Below are 19082 nucleotides of genomic sequence, written 5' to 3'. Positions count from 1 at the left end.
AGACCACCCCGCGGGGGTAGGGGGGTTAGTGGAGGACGATATACCCAGCACGGCAGGACAGAGTGGCTGTGAACTGGGGACCCACGGGTATGCCTGGGTGCCAAAGGAGCCAGGCCCTGTGGCTGGTCCCAGGAATAGGCAGGGCCAGCATACTCTCACCCCTCCAACCCCCGTGTGCTTCAGCTATTGGCCTCTGCCACGATGCTGTGTGAGCCTGGGGTCACAGGTCCGACTGGCCACCAGAAAACATGTCCACAGAGCCCAGGAGGGTCAGGCCTAGAAGATGTGTGCTGAGTCTCTGTCCCCACCTGCTGCTTCAAAGGGCAGGGGCATGGGAAGGAAACACACATAGGCAACGGGTAGAAGGATCGGGTGGGGCTGGGTCCAGGGGAAGCCTGGGGGGCAGCATGTGGCTCTTTTCCTGGTCCCTTCAAAGGAGGGATGCAGTGGGGAAGTGCTTAAGGATTTAGGCCCCAAGGGCAGACAGAGCTGGTATGAATCTAAGCTCCACTTCTTGCTGTGTGAGCTCAGGCATGTTGCTTCACCTCTCTGAGCCTGTTTCTTCATCTGTAGAATGGACTTTAAGGATCATGGAGATGCTCTCCATTCAGGGCCTACTACATAGTGAATGCTCAATACATGGAAGCTGTGGCGGTTACTCCAAAGAACCAGGGCCAACTCTTGTAGTGATATGATTTATTTGCAAAATCAGCCTCTGGGTGTCTGCACCCCTCGTTGCTCAGCAGCCCCTCTGTTCCCAGCTTAGGGCAGGCTACAGATGGCACAGTTGAGGCCTGAGAGAAGATGGACAACCTTGATGGAACCCCTTGAACTGGGGCTCTTCACTCCTCATCTGACAGTACTTTTAGCTAGGAGAACAAGTGGGGGCAGCCTGGGGGGTCTGCATTACTTCCTGGGGGACAGTGGGGCGGCTGAACAGGAGCCCAGGAGGAGCTTCTGACCTTAGCTCCTCCAGGAGTCAGGCAGACCCCAGGCCTGCTGGGGTGAACCCCGGGGTGCAGTGTTACACCAGCGGGTCAGCTCAGGGCACTGAGAGGGCAGAGGACCTTCAGTGGTGGGTTCCTCCTGCTGGCTGTGCAGGGCAGGGTGGTGGGATGCCCTTGTTAGCAGCCCCGGGCAGGGGGAATAAAGGCCTGATGTCTGGGCTCCCGGGCCAGCTCTGGTCCCAGGGCAAACTACTGAACTATGGTCAGTAATGCCCTGAAAGGACTGACCGCGGGTGCCAGGGGCTGGTTGTCCAGGGGCCGCTGCTTCCTCACAGTGTGGCTGCACTGGGCCCAGGCAGCTCCCCCGAGGGCCCCAGGCTCCCTGACCGAGAGACAGGAGGCCCCGGGCTGGTGCGCAGCTCCTCCTCGGGGGTTCTGTAGTAGGGCACTAGGCCCTCGGCTCCAAGGTCATGGCTACTGCAGACAGTGATGCCCAGGCTGCTGTCCCGGGAGCATCCCTCTGAGACCAGCAGGATGGGGCAGCAGCCCAGGGAGCATGAGGACCCAGAGAGGAGGTCGGAGCCCACCGAGACAGCCTGGAGCGGAAGGCAACAAGATGGTCGTCAGGCCCAGATGCCCGGCCACAAGAGCACAGCGGCTGTCGGGGGTGGGGTGGGGGGGTTCTGCCGAAGGGGAAGCACCTGGCAGTGCCACTAACCCATCCAGAGGCACCAGTGGGGAGGGCGGAGTCTGGGATTCAGAGCCACCTACCAACTCCCCCCACTGTGTGGGCACAGTTCACAGGGCCCAGCCTTGGGGGGCTGGTGATAGGTATCCGTGAGGTTATAGGGGACAGGTTGGGGCCAAATCCCAGCCTTGCTACTTGCTAGTTTGTGTCCTTGGCCAAGTTATTTAACTTCCTTGAGACTCACTTTTCTTATCTTTAAAATGGGAATAATAATATGACTTACAGAACAAACTAGGATTAAAGGAGCTGAGGCGCGTGAAGCATCTGTCTGGGTGTCTGGCAAGTCAGAGGTTGCTGTGAGCTCAGCTCCAGGCCAGGCCCTCTCAGTGCGTCACCATGTGCAGCGCTCACGGGGCTCTCAGGGAGGCCACTATGGCTCCCTTTCCCTTCTAAGAAAGCTGAGGCTGAACAGCATTCACCAGGCCACTTTCCTAACAAGGGGCAGAGCTGGGATTCAGTCTCTTCCACCCGAAATCTTAACGGGTGACCAATGACTCTGAAAGCCCCAGAGAGCCCTCTGGAGCCTGGCCAGTGTCCTGTGGAGTGGGGGCCTTGGTGGAGAAGTCTGGAGCATGTCAGGGACCCGGGGCTCCCCCATCCTTCCGCAGTCTCTCAACTCACAGAGCACTTGTCCCTAACAGTCATCCTGCAGAAACAGCCACCCTGTGCCTCCCTGTTGGGGAGTGGGCTTTGGGGGCCGCTGCACCACCCGTTGGGAGGGGCTAGGCTGGAGAGGCTCTCCTCCTCTGAGCGGAAGTAAGGGCAGAACCCGCTGGGTGGCTCGGAGTCCTTTGGGAACGGTGTCTTTGGGGTACTCCAGCCTCCTTGGTCCCTGAGAAACTCAGCCTGTGGGGCCAGCTCCTCCTCATCCTGGCGCTGCTCATAGGTGCGAAAGAAAGGCAGGTACTCTGAGGCCACCAGAGTCCTGTGGGGGAGCTCGAGATTGCTGAGGGAGTCCTTGCTCTTTGAACTGGTGGCCTGTAATTGCTGGGACAGGGATTCCCGCTCCTTCACCTCCAGGAGACTTGGAGAGGATGAGGCTGTGGACTGGCTTTTGCAGCTCTTCTGGGACATCTAGGAAGACAGGGGTGTCCCATCTGTTCCTGGACCCCAGCTGCCTCCCCAGTCTTGCCCCCATTGGAGGTCAGAGAGGTCTCCCAGAGCCCACCCCCAACTGTGGTTCTCCTCTGTGAAAATGCAGCAATGGCTTCCAGCCAGGGTGAGAGGGGCCAAGAGCCCCAGGGACCGCGGCCCTGCAGAAATCTACAGCCTCATCATGGGTCCTCGTCCGCTATCCCCTCCCTACCCATCCGTCCTCTTACCGTTCCTCAGTCACACCACACTTGGAAGCTATGCCCAAGCTTGTTCTCAACTCTCAGCTCAGAAAACCCTTCCCAGGTACCTGGCTCCCCCCAAGTTGACTTAGATCTCTTCTCCCTCAATGAAGGATTTGTCTTGGTCTCTGGGCTGCCTGTTCTGTGTTTGAGAAGGTCTTGCCTATCTGGTGCCCCTGGCTCATAGTAGATACTCAGTTGGTACCCTTTCAAATCTGTTGACTCTAAGCCTGTCTCATATTCCTGTTACTTTGTTCAGTCCAGCCATACAGACCTTTCTCTCCTGACACTCACACCTCTGCCACAGGGCCTTTGCATTTCCTAATGGTCCTTCCTACCTCTCCTTTTCTCTAAGTGATAACTTTCTCGGTGCTTGGCTCAAGGTCATTTTCCTTACCTCCCTGGCTTATTATATCACTTTATTAAAGAAGGGTGGATGGAAGAAAAGAGGTACAAAGAAAGAGAATATCAAATGGGACTTGGCCAGAAACTAAGTGCTGGACAGATTCCATGTTGGTAGAGGGAGAAGCCATGTCTTGGAAACACGGTGGCAAAGGGGAACGAGGATTACTTCTCAGGCTGAGGGGACTTAGAGGTCTGGAGTCTTTGAAGTGAGTGAAAAGCCAGCCTGTTTGCCTGTCTGGTCATTCCCAGAGCTCATGGATACATGGTAGGGCCCTTGACCCCGAGTGAGACCTCAGCTGTCCCAACGTGTAGACTCTGTTGTGGTCTGGCCCCTGGTCTCCCTGGCTCCACTGGGGCCTTGGGGCCTTGAACCCCCTTCTACTGCCACATGCCCATGTGGTCGGTGCTAGGCCCTAACTTCCTGCATGTAGCCTGGCCACAGAGGTTCCCTTTTAGCAAGAACCCTGGGAAGGTGCTGGTGCATGGAGCTCCTCAAGAACTCCTCAGAAATGAACTCTGAGCCCCAAGTACCAGTCCGGGGCCATCTTTGCTTGGTTCCTGCCACCTAACACTCTCCGCTGTAGTCTGGGGTCCTTTCTCTGCCAGGTAATCCTGAGGAGCCTGCCAGGATGGACTCACCTTAGGCTGAGTGGTGACACCAGGGCCTGAGTCCTCGTCTGCCCTCCTCTAAAGCCTGCACTCTTGGCACTGGGACTTGTATGTTGCTGCATGTCCCATGGCAGCTACGCCCAACTCCTAACCCCTTGTACCTGTGAGCACGACCTTATTTTAAATAGCATCTTGTCAGATGGAACCAGATTAAGATGAAGTCCTGCTGGTTAGGGTGGGTTCTACATCCTGTTACTGGTGCCCATATCAGGTCAGGGAAGTCTGGACACAGCCACACAGGGAGCAGGCCAGGTGACCATGGAGACTGGAGTAATGCAGCCACCAGCCAAAGACTATTAGTCATAGCCATCCTAGAACGGAGGCATAAAACAGATCCTCCCTCTGAGCGCCCAAGAAGGAACCAATCCTCCCTTGATTTTGGATTTCTGGCCTCCAGAACTGTGAAAGAATAAATCAGGTGGGTTTTTTTTTGGGGGGGGGCACAGAGGATTGAAGTCAGGGGCACTCAACCACTGAGCCACATCCCCAGCCCTATTTTGTATTTTATTTAGAGACAGAGTCTCACTGAGTTGCTTAGGGCCTCGCTTTTGCTGAGGCTGGCTTTGAACTTGAGATCCTTCTGCCTCAGCCTCTGGAGCCACTAGGACTATAGACGTGCACCACCGAGCCCAGCAAATCAGGGTTTTTTTTAAGCCACCAAATTGTGGTGACTTGTTATGGCAGCCCTAACACATGTAAGTGGTTTGGATGGCTTCTTTGTTTGAAGGAGAGAATTTAGCTCCAGGGTTCTCCCAGTTCGGCCTTGTGGGGAGAAACCTGTTGTCATGACCACAGTCCCCTCCATGGGAGGCTCATTGAAGGCCTTACCCTTTCTGCTATCCAGAGGGTGCTGGCTGGGGTGGACTCCCCCATGGTGTGGGCAGCACTCTCCCACACCTCAGTCTTTCCCACGGGGGCCCTGGCTCCACTTCACCAGCGAGTCCCGGTTTGCAAGAGGCCAGGTGTGACTCCACAGACTCCTCAGAAGGCCCTCAGCAAAATGGCACATGCACAGTGCCACTCACACTCTCCAGCAGGCTCCACCACAGTGTCCTGTGTTGGAGCCAGCAGTGTCCCCGGGGCCTGATAATTAAGCCTGATCTTCAGACTCAGATGGGAAAGAGAAAGCACCTCACAGGCCTCCTCCTCCTCCTCACCCTGGCAAACACCCCTCTGCCTGCCCAGAGAAGATTCCACCATGAAGTCACAAGGCCTGGTGCCAGGCAAGAAGGCCAGATGGCTCTGTTACCATGGAGACTCCTGCCCAAGCGTCCAGCACCTGTGGTCCTCACCTGCCTCTTCATTCAGATTTCCCCCAAGAGATTCAGGGGAAACAAAGAGAACCCAAACGTCTTCTGGTATTAGATCAGCTCTCCAGGGCGGGGCCAGTGAGCTCGCCCGGGGACTCTGCCCAGAGACTTCTGGGTGACGGGCACCTCAGTGGAAGGTGAAGGGAGGTCCCAGGGGTCTGCTCCACTAAAGTCCAGACAGCTGGAATGAGCTGCCTAGGGCTGTGTGGATGTCCCCTCCCCTGGGCACCCCAGCCTCTCAGTCCCCTCAGGGCCGTGGCCTAGACCTGGGTCTCAGCCCTTGTCACTTGATTTCAGCTGCTGGTTCTCTGTGGTCACTTGTGAATGGAGACAGTTATGGGAGAACAGGTGTGTGGAGCGTTTTCTTCCTCCTGCAGAGCCACCATCTCAGTCCTGTCCCTGAGGCCTGGTGCTCCTGCTCAGAGGGAAGGGACCAGTATTGTTGACACCATCTCTGTGTCAGCGACCACCCTGGGCAATTCCCACATGGTGTCAGGACATCCTTAGGAGAAGCTTTCAAGTCTCCAGAGTTGAGCCACTTCACAGACAGGAGGATTGAGCCTCAGGAAGGAGGGCTGGTGTTTGTGTCTAGCCTTAGGAGTGAGCAAGGGAACCTGCATCCCCCAGGATTCCCCAGGGCTGTACCCCAGCAAGGCCTGGCCCAGCAGGGTTCTCCTGCCCCGCCCCAGGGTGCCCCCATCTCTCCACCTTCCTCCTCCGCTCCTGACCCTGCTGCCTTCCTGCAGCTGGGCCATCTGAACTGACTTTGCTTTTTTACTTTTTAATAGACTTAACTTTAAATCCTTGTGAAGTTTATTCTTTGTAAGTGGTAACAGGCTTCAATGTTACGTTGTACTTTGAATGATCCGTTGACTCAATATCTTTTATGAATGATGCATTTCTCCCCCAACTTGATTTGAAATACCAAAGTAACCCCATTATAAACTCACGTTAGTTTCTAGAATTTATTTTCTTTGTCTCTCTTGATACTCATAACCATATTATTAGGACCTCTTTAATTTTATATAACTAATTCATATTATATAGTTATACTTCAAATCAATTCTATTAATGGCACGCACACACACACACACACACCATAAAGTGTACTGTTCACAAATCTATATGCCCATGTAACAGTCCCCAAATTAATAAATAGAAATGCCTCTTTTCAAGTAATGCCTCCCTGCTTCTCAGCCCCAAGTAATTAGTGATTTGCTTTTGGATACTATATTACTGTTCTAGAATAAATGGAATCTCGCAGCAGGCACTCTTTCAGGGATACCTAGCTTCCTTTTTTCAGCACTATGTTTTTAAATTCGTCCCTGCCGTGTCGTGTCATTTGCTCCTTTTTATCGTTGACTAGCGCAGCATTGCATGGTATAATGCAGTTTCTGTAGCCATTCATCTGTGCATAGACATTTCAGTTTTTTCCATTACAAATCATGCTGCTATGAATAGTTATGCACAAGATTTTGTGTAAGAGTAGTTTTTATTTCTCTTAGGTAAATAACTGGAATTCAAAGAGCTTGATCATATAGTAAGTGTATGTTTACATAAGAGACTGCCTAATTGCTTCCAAAGTGGATGTGTTATTTTTGCATTCCCAACAGCAATGTATAAAAGTTCTAGTTTCTTTAAATCCTCACCATGATTTTTTAATTTTTGCCATCCCGGCAGATGTCAAGTGGTGTGCCTTTATGGTTTTAATTGTATTTTCCTGACGACCAAAGATGAGAATCATTTCATGTGCACATTGTCAATTTGTGTCTTTTCATTCGTTAAGCATTCAAATGTTTTACCCATTTTAATAACTTAGTTGATACAATTAAGTCCAATTTTTACAAAAATTTACAATTTATTTAAATAGTAAATTTGACCAGTTTTCACCTACCGAAAACAGGAGAAACTATCACTACAGTCAGGATAGTCAAACATTTCTATCAACACTTAAACTTTCCTCTTGTACTTTTATAATCCACCCTCCCAGCATTCCCATCTCCAGGCTATCACTGACCTGCTCTCTGGCACATTCTCTAGAATTTCAGATAAATAGAATCAAAAGTAGATACTTTTATTTGACTTCTTTTACTTGCCATAATGCTCTTGAGAGTAATCCATGTTGTTTCAGTCAATATATTGTTTCCTCCTCTCTGTAGAGTGGTATCCCACTGCACAGACAGACCACAGTTGTTATTCTACTACATGTTCTGTGAATTTTTCTCTATTTTTTTTTTTTTGATACCAGGTTGAACCCAGGGGCACCTAACCACTGAGTCATATCCCCAGTCCTTTTCATTTTTTTTTTTTTTTTTAATTTTAAGACACGGTCTTGCTAATTTGCCAAGGGCCTCTCTGAGTTGCTGAAGCTGGCTCTTGAACCTGAGATCCTCCTGCCTCAGCCTCCTGAACCACTGGGTCTCTAAATGTTTTGAAGATATTTTTCTTTATCTTTGTTTTCAGCACTTTATGCTGTATCTAAGCATGGTTTTCATTGGCCTTATCTTTGGGGGGTTTACAGAGCCTCTTGAATAGGTCAATTTATGTTTTTCACCAAATTTGAGGTGCTTTAGGCCTTTATGTCAAAATTTTTTTCCAGACTATTTTTCCTCTCCTTCTGGGACTCCAATGGCATGCATGTTAGAGTTTTATAAATGTTTCCCCCACAGCTCTCTGAGGCTCTGATTGTTTTCTTCTCTCTTTTTTTTTCTTTGAGATTATGTAATTTCTTTTGCTATGCCTTTAAGTTTACAGACTCTCTCCTCTTGCTACCACCATCAATAGCAGATGATTCTTCTCTTGAAATCATCCACTGAAATTTTCAAGCTTGGATTTTATATTTTTTGATCCTAACATTTCCATTTGGTTCTTTTTTTATTTTTACAATTTCTGTAGAGAACTATTTTCTTATCAATTCTCAATGTGTTTTTCTTGACCTGATGGAACATACTTGAATAGCTTTCTTGAAGTCTTTGTCTTTTAACTTCAACCCTACTCACTTTGGGATTAGCATCTATTAACTTTTTCCCTTGAGAATTGGTCACATTTTTTTGGGTCTTTGCACGGTAGATAATTTTGGACTGTCCCAAATTTTGAGAATGTGTCGACTTTGGGTTCTATGAATAATCCTCTGGAGAAAGTTGATGTTTTTTGCTAGGCAGATAATCAATTTAGTTAGATTCAAGCTGCAAGTTCCGCCTTGCCTTCTGTATACAGTGGTTGAATTCTCAGTTTAGTTCCCTAAGCCTTTGCTGAATTGGTTTGGGTCTGTCCTGAGCGTGCATTATTTAGCAATTATGTTAAAAATGTGTGCACATGGTTTAGATCTTAGCTTGGTTTTCAAAGCTTTGTTGTGCTGGTTCGGGTCTTTTTCATTGATGCTTAGCTCAGGGGTTAAGCTCAGTCTGAAGTACATTTGTTCACAGAATTAGGGAACAACTTTGCCATTTACCTTCCTGGATTTCCCTCATACTCGATCCATCAGAGGCCCCAGTCCTGGTTCTTTGGGTCAGAAAGTTGGGGTTTCTTCTGCAGTATTCTTCTGCCACCACTTCCTGGCTATGTGCAATTGGATCTGGCTTTCTGGGCAAAGCTGAGGCAGGGAGGGAGAGAACCTGAGCCAGGTACCATGGCACACACTCCTGTAATCCCAGCTACTCCGCAGGGTGGGGGTGGAGGAGCTGAGGCAGGAAGGTAGCAAGTTCAAGCCCAGCTTGGGCAACTTGGCAAGACCCTGTCTCAAAATAAAAAAAAAAAAATAAGTAGGGCTGGGAATATAGCTCAGTGGTAAAGCACCCTGGGGTTCAATCCCCAGTACCAAAGCAAAAGCTGGGAATGGGCATGAATCTGGAGGGAGGGGAGACTCTCTTATTCATGTCCAAGTTTTATTCTTCTCCTCAATCTACTTTTTAGAGTTCTTGGGTGTAGCTTTTAGTTATGGTAATTGGTAAGAATGAGCTACAGTGAGCTTATGCTATCACGGTTATTATTCTTATTTTGCCAATGTCTTATGGGGCCTCTTGTCTTCCTGTTGAGATATTGTAAGAGCTCTGTGTATATCCTGGACACTCCTTTGTCAGAAATATGTAGCGTGACCATTTTCCCCCAGGCTGTGCCTTGACTTTTCATTTTATTAACAAAATCTTCCTAGGAAACAGGAATTTCAAATTTTTATGAAATCAAATTTATTATTATTATTATTATTATTACTGCTACTACTACTACTACTATTATTTTCATTTGTGTTCAGAGGCCTTGACCTTCCATGGCCTCACTGAATCCTCACTGGACCCTCTCACCCTCGGATTGGACTGGTATGATCAGGCCCAGGGGTGGGGAATGACTTGTCTAAGCATGTGGAAGGGTGGACCCAGGACTCAGCAGAGGCCCTGAGCCAAAAAAGCACTTTAATGTGGCCTCTCAACACCGGGACCTGGGATTCCACTCATTATGTGAACGTGTGGCCAGCAAGTTCAGTTGGCTTAGAGACTGTCCCAGGTCTCCCTGGCCCAGAGCCTGTGCTGCTAGCCCCTGCTCTGCAGGAGGAGTGTGCTCTCTGCAAGGCCTGGGTTCAGGTCTCATCTCTGGAGCAGGGACCATCTTCTCATCCTGGCAGGCGCAGGTGAGGACAGTGTGAGCCTACCACCTTGGGTTTCCAGTAACACATGGTCCCCTCACTGCTGATTGAAGTCGGAGCTCTGAGAAGGCAGTGACTAGGGAAGTCTTGTGGGGGAAGGTTCTAGATGAGACAGAAGGCCTGGCCTGCCGCCAAACTGATTCCCCCTCTCCATGGAACCTCTCTGAGAGACAAATGCCCAAGTAGCAGCAGCTACAGGAAAGGTACCTGAACAAGGCCCAGGGCGCAGAAGCCCATGTGGGGCCACCCACTGCAGTGGCACTCCTGGGCATGGGTCCCATGCTCAGTGAGACATCAATTGCAAATTTGTCCCATGGTAGAGGGGAAAAGCCCCTAATAATCTGAAACTTTCCTCTTTTGCTTGAAGTGACATGTTCATGGCCCAGAGGTGGCTCCTAGGGTTTGCAGCAGTTGCACCGTTGGGGTGACATTGGGGAGCTTTGGTCGTGAGTTGCTTGTCATGGGGTTCCATCAGAAGCAGAGCCTTCCTCTAACCACTTATGGACATTCCCCGCCTCCACCCCCATCATGCTTCTCGCTTCTCCTTTTTTCCTTCCATTCTCTATGGTTTTTTAAAGAATAGGTCCAGTAAAGTTCCCACTCTAAATCATGGCACAGGATAAAGGCCCTGTGGCTTTTTAATGATGGAAAAACCACCCAGTACCTTTCATGTCTTTCATTTCTTTCTGAAAGGATGGAGCTGCTTGCCAACTCCCTCCTCTGATTCTGGCATTAGAAAGACAGGCATTCACTTTAAACTAACCCCTGCCTTTCAACACTGGCAAGTCAATGATGTGATTTCACAGGTACCTGTCATGTGGGGACACCTACACGGGTTCTATGGCTCCTACCCAAGCCAGCCCCAGGCTCCCTCCCTCGTACCCTCACCTCCCCTCCCCCAGCCTGGTTATAACATCCCACCTATCTGACCATGTCATCTGGATTCCTTGTACATGGCCTCTGGGTCACATGTAGCTACTTTTTCCTGGGGACCCTCTACTGACCCAGCCTACCACGTCCATCCCAACCCCTAAGACTCTGATCCTGGAAGGCAGCAGCCTCTCTCAGCCAGTCCCGACCTTCAAACACTCCCCCAACACAAACCTGATGCTGAGCTGCTCTGGAACTCTGATCACTTATCCCATCACTTGTTGCCCAGGACTTTGGTGACTCCCTCTTGCTTTGGAAGCCAAATCCAAACTCTGGTTTGGTGTTCCAGGCCTTTCCTGGTCTGGCTGCCTCTTTTCACTAGACAAGTTCCCCACTCTGGTTCCATCCTGGGCTTACTGTCCCCTGACACACCTGCTGTCTTCCCTGCTCTGTGCCCTCTCACATGGCAACCCATGACAGTCCCAGGAAGGTGGTCATTGGCCAACAGCCTTCCTCCAAGAGTCTTCTTAACAACTATGGTCATGGGACTTGCATGGTCAGGCTCCTGTAACAAACTGCCACAGACTGGGTAGCTTAAACAACAGGAAATTATTTTCCTGTAGTTCTAGAGGCTAGAGGCCCAAGATCAAGGTGTGGGTAGGGTTGGCTTCCTCTCAGTCCCATGGTCTGCAGTTGGCTGTCTTTTCTCTGTATCTGCTCTCCCTTCATGTGTTTGTATCCAAATATATTTTTCTTATCAGGATCCCAATTATGTTGGATTAGCACTCACCCTGAAGGCCTTGTTTCAATTTAATTACCTCTTTAAAAACTTTGTCTCCAAATGTAGTCACCCTCTGAGCTACCAGGGTTGGGATTTCCACATAGGGATTGGTGGGGGACTAATGCAGTCTGTAACAGGTTCTCAGATGGCTTCTGCCCCCTTCTCTCAGATTGCTGCAGAGAGAATGGCCACAATCTCCCGAGGACAGGAACCTCCTGCTTCCCCAGTGCCCAGAGCTTCTCCAGAGCTTTCAAGTGCACCTCACAGGGAGTCTGCTGCTAGGCCTCTGGTGCACCCCGGCGTTGGGCTTTGGGGTCAGGCAGGCCTTCCTTACACCCAAGCTCTGCCGCTTACCAGCTGCGTGGCTGAGAAAGGAGCAAGGTACTTGGCCTCTCTGAGTCCGGTCTCAGCTGGAAAGTGTAAGCTTGTAATGGGAATTAATTCAGAGAACAGTCATAAGGAGTAAGAATAGCACCGGACTATTCTCATTCACTCTCTTCTGAGTCCTCAGAGTTTCTTACTGTGACCTCTTTGTATAACCTGGACCTCTCAGCTCATGAAATCTAGACAGGGACAGGAGAACGGCTTACTGATGAAGTCGCCCATTGCTCCAGACATATGAGACAGGAAACGTGAATTATATACACACACATATACAAATACTTAATTGTTATATGTATAAATGCACATTATATGTAAATATACATGTATAATTAATATATAAATTATATATGTAAAATTTTACCCCTTTTACTTTTTTAAAAATATTAAAGTGTCAAAGTATTATCTTAAAATACCAATTGTAAAGTCAATTAGCTATTACAAAGCTATGTGTAGTTACTCTAACACAAATTTTACACAAAATGTCCTTCCTATTACTTTTAAATGAGGAGGGAAAAACAATACACTCTCTGCTTTCCCCTCAAAACTCTTTTCTACATTCCAAGTAACTTTTAGTGGGGAAGAGGAGGTACTTTCCTAGTTATCCACAAGGGGGAAGACTGAGTCCGTTCCTTCAGGAAGGTACCATCGAGTCATCATTAATGGTCATTTAAAACTGATATTTCTGGGTTTTGTGACCATGTCCTTCACAGAAATGAAGTTTTCCTACACAAGGAAGACACCATGTTTTAAGCTGACAACTTGCAGATGGCCATTTATTTGGAAACATGTTTCAAAATCATTTACATCCATGCAATCATTGAGGATTCTAACAAATGCCACATTCGGAACATAAGAGCACTGTGGTCTTTCCACTAGAAAGCCAGGCAAATTATTTAAACTCACAGGAAAGGGGGGAAAAAAATCTTTTCTCAACATCAAACAGAAAACATTCTGTCTTTGAAAATGCAAATCCCTTAAACATATTCAAGAATTTTAACAAGCATCCCAGAAAGCTATCCTATTACTCTTTGAAGCCCTTGAAGACTTTTCTTAAAATAGTCGCAGCAGGCTCCTCAGGGTGGGGAGAGGGCCCCTTCAGCAATGAGGGAGATGGAGCCTCTGCAGCCGGTGCCCAGGAGCTCCTGGGTCCCTAGGTACATTCTTCCAGAAAGGAAGAACAACCCCCAGAGAATCACTAGACAAAGGTAAGGGGGTGGGGAAATCTTCCAGAAAGAGTTAGGCACAGGATCCATTTCCCATCTGTTCTGCATCTGGGGTTAGGAAAAGGACACAGAGCTACAGGGACAGCCTCGAAGAAGATGCTGAGCTCTGGGTAGTGGAGAGCTGGGACGGCTCATCGGCCTGGCATTCTGAGAAGACAGGTGGGGTGACAGGAAAGGCAGAAGTGGAACAGGGTTTGAGCTAATGACCAAATCTCAGCTTCAGGTCAAGGAACCGGATCTCCACCTAACATTAGAAAAGAGAAGAACCAAGAAGATATCAGCAAATTCACTCAACAAAATCTTTGCCAAGGAAATGATTTAATATATTTCAGAGATATGGCTTTAGGATATTTATCACAATGTTGCTTATAACAGGGAAACACAAAATTTCCAAAAGGAAAACCTCTAAGCATCCAACAATAGAGGATTGGTCAGATAAATGATGCTATAGCCACAAAAGAGAATATTACAAGACAATTGAAAATTATGACATAGAAATGTGTTTATTGTCATGGAAAAGGTAATAATAGTCCACTTATCTGCTAAGTAAAAGCTGGTTATCAAACAGTCCTTTGCAGGATGTTATACTAGAATTTATATGAAAAGACCAAGTAGAATTGCTAAAACAATTTTTGAAAAAAGAATAAAATGAGAAGGGTCACTCTCCTGGACTTCAAGACTTACTACGCAGCTGTAGCAATCAGGACTGTGGGATTTTGATTCGTTGATCAACAAATCAGAAGAGAGAACCCAGGAACACACCGACACAAATATGTCCACTGTCATTTGACAAGAGAGCAAATGTGAATCGATAAGAGCACGGAAGACGCTCCTCCAACAAACAACGCTGGAACGATTGTGAACAAAAAAGAACTTCAAACTATCTCCCTCATGTTACATTAAAATTAAAAATGGATCACAAATGGAAATGTAAAAAGGTACTGCTTTAAAACTTAAAAAGAAAATAAGAAAAAAATAGAAAGAAGAAAGGGAGGGAGGGAGGGAGGGAGGAAGGAAGGAAGGAAGGAAGGAAGGAAGGAAGGAAAATCTTCAGGAACTGGACTAGGTAGAGTCCTTCAACATGGCATGAAAAGCATGACCCATAAAGGGAAAAGTGAATAAACTGAACTTCATCAAAATTAAAAACTTTTCCTCTGAACAAAGCCCTGCAAAAGGGGATAAAAAATTCAGCTACAGAGCAAGAGAATGTATTTGCAAACCACATATCTGACAAAGAACTAGACTCTAGAACACATAAGTAATTTGTAAAACTGAGCAGTAAAAAACAGACCAATTAGAAAACAGACAGAAGAAGAGGTTTTACCAAAGAGGGTGGTGTTCAATGTCATTAGCTGTTGGGAAAATGTAACTTAAACCACAAAGAGATACCACGACATCAGAGTGGCTAAAATAAAACCCAGCGACAGTGCCGACTGCAGAGGAGGATCATTCAGACACTGAGGAGAATGTGAAACAGGACAATCACCCTGGAAAAGATGCATATGGCGAACCACGGCAGCTCCCATAGAACCCAGCAGCAGCAGTCCTGGATACTCATCCTGGAGGAATGAAGATTTATGTTCAGGCCCAAATCTTCACGAATGTGCATAGCCGCTTTATTCATAGTAGCTGAAAACTGGAACTAATCCAGACAGCCCTCAGTGGAGAAAAGGTCCAATAGACTGTGGTACATCCATACTATGGAATACTACTCAGTCCCTGGAAAGAATGACCTATCGACAAGCACCATCTAGATGGACCTCTGGAGAATTATGCTGAGAAAAGCCAATCCCAAAGGCTACACACGGTCCGATTCCATTTTTATAACATTCTTGAAGTGACACAATTTTAGAAATGGAGAACAGTTTAGTGGCTGCAAAGGGTTAGGGAGGAGACAGGCAGGAGGGAGGCAAGTGGAAGTATAAGAGGGGATCATGGAGGCTTCTTCGATGGTGGGAAGGTCTCTATTGACCGTATCAGAGTCCATATCCTGGCTGTGACACTGTGCTGCTGTTTTGCCAAACGTTAACGTTGGAAGAACCTGGATAAAGTGTCAATGGACTCTGCTATTTCATCAACTGCTTGTCAGAATGTATGATGACCTCATAAATTTAAAGTTTAATTGACAGAACAGAGCGCAAGACTGTCCTCAGGAAACTGGCAGACATGGGCGTGAGGACTGTGCCACTAGGCTTCCCGAGGTCTGGCATTCTGCAGGGGACCCTGGTGGGGTGAGGCTTATTATATATTCCAGGGGGCATCTGGGTGGTGAGGCAAAGCCATGGGGTGGTGGCACAAGGAGTCCCCAAGTGGACTGTCAGTCTCCTCTGAGCCCCTGGGGCACTCTCTCTCCTCACCTGTCAGCAACCCTCACATCATGGGAGTGGGATGGAGGAGAGGCAGCACAGGGCTGCAGGCAGAACGCCGCCAGACACCGTGGGCCCTGCTCAGGCACTGTCTTCAGGACTGGTGCACACCCACCCCAACCCTGCCCACAGGGGAGGAAGCAGCTACACCATGTCCTTACAAGTGAGAGCTACCTGTCAGTTAATGCCCATCAGCAACCGGCACATGAGCAGGCTCGACGTCTCCTGGAATAATGGACTGTACTGCTGATTGCTTAACAAGAGCAGCTTTCTCCAATTAAATAACCACAGACAGGTTTCGTTGCAAACTTTAGTGCTCCCCCTAGTAACCAAAAGGTAAACAGGATGTGATTTATCACTTTGCAAGGCCCAAGAAATGAGATTTTGATCTGTTGACTTCTCCTGACGAGGACGCGGCCATCAGAGATGTAAACAAGCCCTGAGACTGAGAGTCTGGAGGGAGATGAGAGTTAGAAAAGCTGATGCTATATTAGCACACCAGCCACACACGCAGGCACACAAATACAGGCACCCACAGGAGAAAACATGACCACAGAGACAAGGAGGAACTTGGCCCAAAGAGATAACATGAGGAAGGGGAAGTAGGCCAGGAATCCTGGGGGTTGGGGAAAGCTCTCATTTTACTCTAAACAGTGCTAGTGCTAAAACTAAAATAAAATCCTTCCCATTGGCTCATGGAGTTGTTTCCTACCTCAGGGCCTTTGCATTTGCTATTTCACCTGAGAACTCCGCCCCCATATCTGCACCTGGAAGTTTTCTAGGTTCTGGTCTCTTCATAAGTACCATCCCTAATCACTCCCCCACAAACTGGTTTCCAGCCCCAGCACCTCCAATCACAGTTCCCCTGTGGTGTCTCCCTGATTATCTATCTTCTTCAACGTGTTTATCTTCAGGAACTATCTCATTTGTTTATGGTTTATTCCTGCCAAAGTGGAAGTTCCATGAAGGTAGGATGCTTGTTCGTGTCACTACATCCCTGCACAGAGCGTCAGTGACAGATGCTGTTTCTGCAGTAGTTTTAATTCTGTCCAGGAAATACTTGTGGTCATCATGAAAGGTCCCTCCCAAGTTTTTGCAGCATGGAAAACTCAAAAGGGCAAAAACCCTTCACCTTTTTGGAGATATGGGGAGCTTTTTTGAGAGGCCTGACAAGGCAAGTCAGTGGGGCCCCAGAATTGTGTCCCCTACATGTCTGAGTCTGTGCCAGGTGCCCCCAGGTGTCTCCAGGTGCCAGGTGCCCTCATCTCTCTCTACAAGGCTAGGCTCCAGCCATGCCTCCTTTCCCCCCTGGGCAGTCTGCTCAGGTGACATCACTAGCTTTTTTTTTTTTTTTTTTAATTACCTGGGATTGAACCCAGGGGTACTTAACCACAGAGTCACATCCCCAGCTCTTTGATAAAAAAATCTTTTATTTAGGGTCTCGCTTAGTTGTCGCCTCACTAAGTTGCTGGAGCTTGGTTCCTGAACTCGCAGTCCTCCTGCCTCAGCCTCCAGAGCCATTGGGATTACAGGTGTGCGCCATCGTGCCTGGTTCTATCACTAGCCTTTTCTGAGGACAGAGCACTTGGCCAACTTAAAGCCTGGTTTTCAATGTCAGGTGGGGTCTGTTGGAATCACTTCCTAGTGAGGGGGACAGAGCCTTGGTCATCAGGAAACTTGGATTCGCCTAGCAGTGCCAGTGACTCACCCTGTGACCTTAAGCAAGGCCCTTTAGTCTTGGGCCCTGATTTCTGCCAGACTCCTGGCCTCTCAGTTCCCATCTCAGCCAGGCTAGCTCTGTCCTGTCCAGGCTGTGGGGTGTAGAGGGCTTGCTTTTCCTCCTAAAAAGAAATCTACCATCCCAGCAGCCTGCTTTAGGGGCGGAAGATCAAACTTCCCCCTGTGGGAGAGGCCCTCCCTGGAGGAGCTGAATGGTGCAACGGTGCACTCCTCCCTGGGGGTGGCTCCAAGGACCAAGGCACTGAAGGAGGCAGGCAGCCTCTGGTAGTCGAGCTTGGAGAGCCATTAGACCTCCAACAAGCCACGCCAGCATGCTGCGCCTCAGGGACCACAGCCATAACTGAGAACAACGGTGGCAATGAACGAGATTCAACAAAATAATGACCCAAGATATATAGAGTGCCTGGCGCAGGGAAAGACTCAATAAATGGCTGCTCCTAGAAAGTCCATGACTCCAAGGAGGAGGATGGGGCAGATGAAGAAGAATTGAAGAAAGTCACTGAAAGGAGTGCTCTCTGGTTGGGCGGTGTAGACAAAACGATGTGCACACGCATCTGGGCTTGAGCCTCTTTAGAAGACGGAGGCATGCGTGTGAGCGAGCAGATGATTGCTGTCTGGGAAACACGGATGCGCTTGTTCCAAGGAAGTACATGATTGCCAGATATTTCTAGAGTTCAACAACACTGAGAAATTATAGAAATCGTCTAAATGGTTGTTTTCCAGCTAACTCTGGCTCTTCCAAGTAACCTTGTGATGGCCACTTAGGGGGATGCAAATTCCAGAAGCCCCGCTTGATGGAATGGAGTGAGTCATCAAAAGTATACTTGAGAGAGTCCATAGAGCAGCGTGGGGCAAGGGTTAAGAAATAAGGGGGAGACTGCGAAGCCGTGTTATGATTAAGTCTGTTTAGGAAAATGTCTGCTTACAGGCAGAGTTTGGGAAGATTAAGGAAGGGAAGATTAAAAACAGTCGATGTGCTTGAGCGGCGGGATTAGGGGTGATTAAAGCGCATTTCTGTTGTGGTTGTTACAGTGTGGCTTGTGCCAAGTTTTAAGTAAAAAAAAAAAAGAGAGAGGATTGCAAGGGAGTCCATGTACCTCAAGGGTCCCTGGAGCTGTCCCCTCTCCTTTCTCTCTCCCTTCCTCTTCCTCTCTGTGACAGTCTCTTCCACTTGCTCTCATTGGAAATGCACCAGTGTGAATGTATGAATATGTAGCAACAAATCCCAACATTATGTGCAACTATAATGCACCAATAAAAAAAATGTGAAAAAAAATGTCTCCAGCTCCAACAAGACCCAAAGAAGGGGGAATTTTGAAAATTTAAAGTAGCTGAGAGAATACTAAATTTGTGACTTTGCAAAAGGCTCCATCAGCCCGCCACATGATGGAAGCCAATTGGTGAAGAGGCAAGGCAGTGGCAAAGAGAGAATTCTGTTACCATGAGCTAGCTGATCAGAAGATAGAGGACGGTTTCATCCTGAGGGGCCATGTTCCCCAGAAGCAGATTTGAGGGAGGTTTATTTAGGAGATGGGTAACTGGTGGGTGCCTTCTCACAGGAGGTTTGTACCTGTCACTGATGAGTTTGCCCACTTGCAGTCACATTATATGATGGACAGGCTAGAGGGGGAAGTTGCCCAAGGCCTGCTTGCTGATCAAACTCACAACA

This window comes from Marmota marmota, unplaced genomic scaffold (assembly GCF_001458135.2).
Source record: "Marmota marmota marmota unplaced genomic scaffold, marMar, whole genome shotgun sequence".
NCBI lineage: Eukaryota > Metazoa > Chordata > Mammalia > Rodentia > Sciuridae > Marmota > Marmota marmota.
This window is presented reverse-complemented; position numbering follows the sequence as displayed.